Source organism: Lygodium microphyllum, chromosome 19 (assembly GCF_053477565.2).
Source record: "Lygodium microphyllum isolate KBCC chromosome 19, Lygodium_microphyllum_v1.1.10, whole genome shotgun sequence".
Lineage (NCBI taxonomy): Eukaryota > Viridiplantae > Streptophyta > Polypodiopsida > Schizaeales > Lygodiaceae > Lygodium > Lygodium microphyllum.
In genome coordinates, this window is record NC_141153.1 from 36,764,655 (window position 1) to 36,772,566 (window position 7,912).

General features: G+C 40.0%; 1 pseudogene; it reads left to right on the forward strand.

The window, feature by feature from the left end:
- The first annotated feature begins 540 nt into the window (after positions 1–540).
- On the forward strand, positions 541–2,065 carry LOC148019753 (germin-like protein 1-1 pseudogene; annotated as a pseudogene).
- The last annotated feature ends 5,847 nt before the right edge of the window (positions 2,066–7,912 follow it).

A 7,912-nucleotide genomic window follows, 5' to 3' on the forward strand; every position in this document is an offset into this window, starting at 1 on the left:
TGATGATGGAGGAGGGCATGAGAAGTAGAAGTTGATGATGATGGTGAGGATGAGGAGGATGAATACTAAAATGTCTACTATATAACATTTTTTGGGATAATTCAATAGCCGAAGATTACATTTCTACAAACATATGGTAGGAGAGGTGGGGGGGTGTGTGTGCGTGCATGTGTGGTTGTTCATGTGATTGAAGCAAAAACTACACATCATAAATATAGAACAAGAAATATAATCAAGCACCTCTCAAGTTTGTGGAACGTGATTTGGCATATGCAAGTGTTAAGGGACAACTTCTAGCAGGCCTTGCTTTTTAGTATGCCCCATAGGAAGCCTAGGTTAGATGTGAGTACTACTCTCCACCTTGGAGGCCATCAACATTTTTGATAGAGTAGTGTTCCAGCTAAGAAGATGGTGCATATACTTGATTATGTGAGTACTACTCTCCACCTTGGAGGCCATCAACATTGGTGTTCCAGCTAAGAAGATGGTGCATACACTTGATTATGAGGGAACCTTTGAGAAAAAGAGGAGAGAGAGAGAGAGAGAGAGAGAGGATGGCCGCGAGAGAGAGCACGCGGGGGGTGTGTGGCTTAAGGAAGCAAAGAAGGGGTCGTCAACTTTTTGACAGGAGATTGGATTTCGCTTAAGCGGGACGCATTCGATCGCGTATTACAAGCGATAAGTTGGCTTTCTTCCTCCGAGAGAGAGAGAGAGAGAGAGAGACACACACACACACACGCGCGCAGCGGCTTATATAAAATCGAGGAAGAGAGAGAGGGATCAGAGAGACCGTGGCAAAGCCTCCCTCCCTCCCCCTCTCCCTCTCCCTCTCCCTCTGTGTAGCTATGGCTCCATTCCCCTCCTCCTCCGCCGCATTGCTCCTTGTCTTGCTAGTGGGCGCAGCTCATGAGCTGGCCATGGGCGGCGACCCGGACCCCTTGCAGGACTACTGCGTCACGGACACCAGCAAGCTGGGCAGCGCGGGATTCCTCCCTTGCAAGAGCCCCGCCCATGTGAGCGCCTCCGACTTCAAGAGCTCCCTCCTGGCGGCGCCCGGCAACACCTCCAACCCGCTGGGCATCGCGCCCGTCCTGGCCTCCGCCGCCTCCGTGGGCGGCCTCAACACCCAAGGCCTCTCCTTCCTGCGCATCGACTATGCCAAGGGCGGCCTCGTTCCCCCGCACGTCCACCCCCGCGCCTCCGAGGCCCTCTTCGTGGTCTCTGGCACCCTCTCGGTGGGCTTCGTGGACACCACCAACACCCTCTTCGCCGAAACCCTGCGCCCCGGCGACCTCTTCGTCTTCCCGCGCGGGCTCCTGCATTTCATCCTCAACACCGGCCCCGGCAAGGCCCTCACCCTCTCCAGCCTCAACAGCCAAAACCCCGGGGCTTCTCTGGTGGCCAACGCGCTCTTCGGCGCGCACCCGCCCCTCTCCGACACGGTCCTGGAAAAGGCCTTTCGGCTATCCCACGAACAAGTCGAGCACCTAAAGAAGGCTTTCCGTTAGTTAAAGAGGAAGCTCCCCCCCCCCCCAAATTATCCTCTTTGAGTCTTATCACACCATTATGATCTTATGTTATGTAGCTTGTGATGCTACAGCTTTCATGCAATGTTTGTTAGTGCAACATTCCTTGTTTATCCATAATCAAGAACTCCAACCTTCCAACATCCTCATATCCGGTGCTCGCGAAAAACTTTTTCCCCATCCAATGGAAAAAAGGATTGGGCTTAACTCCATCCGGTTTTGAGAGGGAAATAGCCGGTTCTATAACTAAAATGCTTTAAAAACAACCGGTTTTCATCAAGACAAGCTTCAATTTCGACCAGTTTTTTGAGAATGTTGCCTCGAAAAACTACACTAAAGGACGGTTTTCTATGAGCACTGCTCATATCCACCCGATGTAGAGCGAAACTTTCAAAGCTACTTTTTGATACACACGACAAACACCCCAAAGCATTAAAACTACCACACAATACCCGAATCGTGATCGAGCCACCAAAGTTTAGATAAACATTTTAACTTCTCGATACCCTACATTAATTTGTTAAGAAGTTTCGCTTGGTTGGCTTCTAGAGCACGCACACTAAGCAATGGAGTACTTAAATATTATTTTTTCGTTTAAAGAGCCTCAAACCTTGCTTTTTGTGATGCTAGAAGGTATCTTTAAATCAACTTATCTTTCACACAATGGTGTTGGGAGATAAATCCCCTCCTCCCCCAACCCTTGCTCAGCACACATACGCACATGCTCGCTCGCTCACTCACTCTCACTCATTGGCTCCCTCACTCACGCGTACTCACACCACGCACATTTCTTGTAATATGTCGCGTCATTACGCAACGGAGTACTTAAGTTTTTTTTCTCATGTTAAAGAGCCTCAAACCTTGCTTGTATACTTAACCATGTAAATTAAGCATAGACACAGTGGGGTGCATTAGATTCGTTGTGAATTAAGGTCAATTCTGTTTGTGGAGGCCTATTTAGAGATTGACATGAAAGCTTGGGAGGCATGTAATACCATATCCAAATGCCAGGGGCCATGAAGTCGTGAGTGCACCCAAAGAAGCAACAAATGCACGGTCAGAGAGATGTAAGAATGAGCGGCCACCAACACCAGAGAAGAAAGCAGGTTTGCACAGCTTTTTGTTCTATTTTATTCCATTTTTTGTTGGGGTGCCTTTTAAAAATTAGATGCAAAATGGGAGCAATCTCTATTTTTTAACATTACAGTGTAGAATGGGATCAACATTAAAGAAGTGACTTCCTGGTTTGGGCAAGTTGGCAGCTGTGGAGAATGCTGCTGAAGATTCAAAAGAGCCACACAAGGAGGGTGCACCTGTAATGGAGTAGGCTACAAAAGTCGACATGGAAGCAGCATTGAAGCCTGGGAATACAGAGGATGGGGTATTGCTAAATATGATTCAGAGCCTCATTGAAGAGAGGCTCCAAATCAAGCGTTAGAAAGTTTAGAGCATATGAGTTGCTATGGGTTTTCCGTTAAAGAGGAAACACGCGCCCAAGCGAGAGCGTGCGCGCTCCCTCACACACACACACACACACACACACACACTCTCTCTCTCTCTCTCTCTCTCTCTCTCTCTCTCTCTCTCTCTCTCTCTCTCTCTCTCTCTCTCTCTCTCTCTCTCTCTCTCTCTATCTATCTATCTATCTATGTCTTCTATCAACCTCTTGTCACACCATTGTGATCTCATTCTAGAGATTGTGATTGCTCCACCTTTCATGCTTTCTCACTGAAACATTCCTTATTCATGCACATTCAAGACCCTCAACATTCCAACTTACTCATCCTTCATCCCATTCACACAATCTAGAATGAAACTTCCAAAGCTACTTAATCAACATGACAAGTGCCCCAAATTAAACAAGTATATCAAATTTGGCTAGTACACAATAGCCCTATTGTAATTGAACCATTGTCTTAGCTACAAAGTTTGACTTCTTGATAGTGCACTTTAATCTTTATAGAAAATTGTGATTGGCTAGCCTCTCAAGCATGTAGAATATACAAAAATATTACTTAAATTGCCATTAAGCGAGGGTGTACTTACATTTTTTGCTCAATTTAGAGAGCGTAAAACCTTGCTTTTGTGGTGCTACTACAAGGCATCCTTACATCAACCTATCTTTCACACAAAATGTTATAAACCCTTGTGCAATGTACGGATTTTTTAAATAATGTTATAAACCCTTGCACAATGTACGGATATATAAACCCTTGCACAAAAAGAAAAGAGATATATAAACTTTCAAGTTTCTAAATAATAATATCCTTAAAAAGAAAAGAGATATATAAACCCTTGTGCAATGTACGGATTTTCAAAATGGCTACAAACTAGGAAAATAGAAGGCAAAAGATGGATTTCAAGGAATCCTTGACTCTTTAATGTCTTTCAGTATACTTGGACATGTTCTAAGAGCCCTAATACACTTAATATGAAGGGTGCCATTCATGGGAAGGATGTGTTTATCATGATAGGTAGTGGCAATATGCATAGTTTTATGAATAAGTCAGCAGTGGATAGGTTGCATTGCCTTCCCAATGATTTATAACATCCCACAACAAATGATGAAGAAGATATCAACACTCAAATATGTCCACATGTTTTCTTACAATTGGCTAAAAATTATGGGGAAAAGGTGAACCTGATTACTTTGGATATTGGACCCATAGATGTTGTACTTGGGTGTGATTGACCTCAAGGAAGGTTACTATAGATTTCTTACATTTGTATATGTTGCCATTGATGGGCATCTTATCCATCTATAGGAAATCCCTAGTAAATCTAATTTTTAGCTTATCATCATAAAGCAACTTAAGAAAGAGTATAAGTGGCACTCTCAAATTTTGATTTTACATCTAAATAAAGAGGTTCAAGCTCAACCCAAGATTTTAGTTGAGCATCCAGCCTTGAAAGCTCTACTTGAGGAGTACATGGATTTGTTTGAAGTGCCTACTTCATTACCTCCCAAGAGAGTAGTGGATCACCTTATAGATTTGAACCACACTCAAAGCCAGTCAATAAGCCACCCTAGCGATTGTCTAAATGTGAGCACAAATAAGTGGCCAAGCAAATCAAGGAGATTCTAGAGATGGGGTTCATTGAGCCTAGTTCTTCACTGCACGCTTCTTCGATCTTGTTAGTAAAAAAGAAAGATGGATCATTTAGGATGTGTATTGACTATAGGAATCTAAACAGGATCACAATGAAGAATATATATCTAATTCCCCATGTGTAGATGATTTGCTTGATGAGATCAAGGGGGCTAGGTTCTTTACTACAACAATTGACTTGAGATTTGGATATCATCATATATGTATGCAAGAGGGTGATGAAGCTAATGTACCTATCATTTTCTCTTAGTAGTTAGTATTCTCATATGCTTAAAAGTTGTTATATTAGCACAAACAACTATCTTTTTTCCTAAGTAATTAATATAACTGGTGTTAATGAGAGAAATTTTTGTTAGGTGAAGGTTGATGTTGTGCTTGAGGGTTGTCCATAATACCTAACTATATCTCTAGAGGACACCATGCTCCTCTTTAAAAAGGACAAGGAGATCAAGGACACAACAATTATGGTCCTCCTAAGGTATGCCTTTCTCATATTCCACTTAGTCATTGTATGCATTATATTCACTTATAGAGAGCTTAGCACTTATGAAAACACATTATAAATGCAATATATGCATAAAATAAGGCATTTTGGAGGTCAACCCCCATGGTGCATAGGGAGGCAATATGACATTGTTGGCTTGCATCCCTATGCACCATAGGTTCAACCTCCAAAATGCCTTCTATAATGCTCTTCTAAACTTGACATTATTATATGGGGGAAAAAAATCAATGTCATTTATAAGATTGCCCAAAATTAATAACGTCTAAAAAATCTCACCTATATTATTTTTCATCAAATATATATTTTTTGCTCATTTCTAGATACCAACGCATTGTGGATTTTGTCTTTCTCTATAATAAAATAATTTCAACAAAAATTCACTAGTGATACAAACATGTATTTTTGAAGTTCCATAATGTTGAAGACAATATCATGTGTAGAAAGGCAATTGTCAAAAGTACATTCTCAATTCATACTTGTTTATGAATTTGTGGCATCCACCCAAAAAAAGCATTAGTGATACTCTAGTGCTATCCACACTTGCAATTTTTCTGCTAGGAGGGGGATTTGAGGGATTGTATGTAATCCCACTCCCTCCAAGCTCACTTTGTGTGATTGAGGGTTTTCAACTTTCCCTACTAAATGTGGGTGTGATTGAGCTCTTACAAAGTGCAAGCTAGAGCCATCCCATGACTAACTCCTAATCATAAATCTTAGTAGACCTTTAGTTTTTACCTTCCCCTACTGAATGTAGGTGTGATCGAGCTCCTACAAAGTGCAAGCTAGAGCCATCCCATGGCTATATCTTAGTCATGAATCTTAGTAGACCTTCATTTTCATGTTTTCATCACTATGCCACATTGCAGGAGTAGAGGGAAGCCACATCCCAAGTGTCAAGAAAATGGATCTTATTTGTTGATCAAAAAAGTGGGCATGGTGGTGAGGAGAAAGGGCTCACGAGATCTACCCTTCCCACTTTGAGCAGCAAACAAGTTGCCCAATGGTGGCTACTCAAGTTGACATGGCATGCCCTCCTCGAAACGCATTACAAATGCAATATATGCATCAAAGAAGGCATTTTGGAGGCCAAACCCTACGGCGTGCAAGGAGGAAACTAACATTTGCAAACCATAGGGTTTGGCCTCCAAAATTCCTTATTTGATGTGTATATTGCATTTTTAATGTGTTCGCATGGCCTTTATTAGTGAATATTTTGTATTTCATTTATAGACCTGTTAAACGATTAGGAAATAATTATGACATCAAATAAAATGACATTGAAAAGGTTCCATGAATTCCATGAAGCAGTGGAAAAGGAAAAGTATGAGCTTTCCTCCCCAATAAGACAAATATATATATTTGCTTCATTATTGTTTGATGTAACCCCTTTGTCATAGGGGTGCTCACTAGACTAATTTCCAAGAACACAACCATCCCATTTAAGAAGTCAAGTTTTCTCTATAATCGTAGATAGCCAAACTCAAGTTGGTATTTAAGTGCTGCAAGGGGAGCCTAAGGCAAGAACTGACAACAAATTACTTACATGCTATGCATGGTGATACATATACAACCATCTTTCTTAAGTAATCCTTAAAATAAGTTTTGTTAAACATCTTTATTAAGTGTACATACACGAAAACAAGTAAGAAAACCTTTTTAAAATAATTATTCAAAAATATTTTTAGATATTTAAGATTTATGCTTCTACTCATGCAAAGCCATAATCACAAAAAGAAAACACCCTTCTTGAGGTAATCACCTTGTCCTTATCTAGCTCATGCCTTCTAATGCCCATCACATCAAGCTTGAAGTGGATTTTCTTATCATCAAACTAGATGCAAGAATTATACTACTAGCTAGAGCCCTACTAGTTCTTGCTCTACCATTAGGGGGGAACCTTCCAATATAGACCCCTACTACCTAGGCATTGGTCAATTGCTCTTATGTAGTCTTTACTAGTTCAAGGTGCTGGAGCCCTTGTGAGGCCCTTGGGAAGGTGTGACATCCATTATTCCACTTTGACAATTGAAAGCATAGACTAACTAATCAATTACTTATTCTACTTTGGAAGCCACAAATAGATCTGATGCTATGTTGGTAGTCGTTCATTTCCAAACAAGGCTATAGAATGACACAAACCAATGCTTTAGAGTTTTGCATAAAATATTTCAAGTTTTGACTAGTAATAAATGCATATCATTTTAAGTTAAATCTTCAATCAAAGAAGGGGGTTTCTTTCCAATTCTATCATTTCATCACAATTATCCCAATTATTTTTTGTTTAAACTCTTTCTCAAGTTTTTATCCCAACCCTCGATTGTATTTTTTCTTTTTTTGTGGATAAATTTCTATATTCTTATGTGACTAAATCTATTTTTTATTTACCAAGTGTCTCTTCCATTAATTACAATCTATTTTTTTGTTTAGTTGAAAATTAAGGACTATCTAATTATTTGGATTTTTTGTTCTAATTTTTCTTACTCTTGAACTTCATTTGATGTATCCAAAATTTTTCAACCCCTTGGTTACATAATGTAGATTTTTTAAACTCACCCTTATTATTGATAGTGAAATTTAAAATTATCAAACATAAAAAAATTCTAGTATTTTTTCCATTACTTGATCCCCAAGTCATTATTATTACAATTTTCTAGTAATCTCCCTTTGAATTTTAACTCTAAAATATTTTCTAATTTTAAGTACACATTAAATTTTGCTACTTTGTTATCACCAAAATTTTATCTATATTTTTAATTTCATTATCAGTTTTT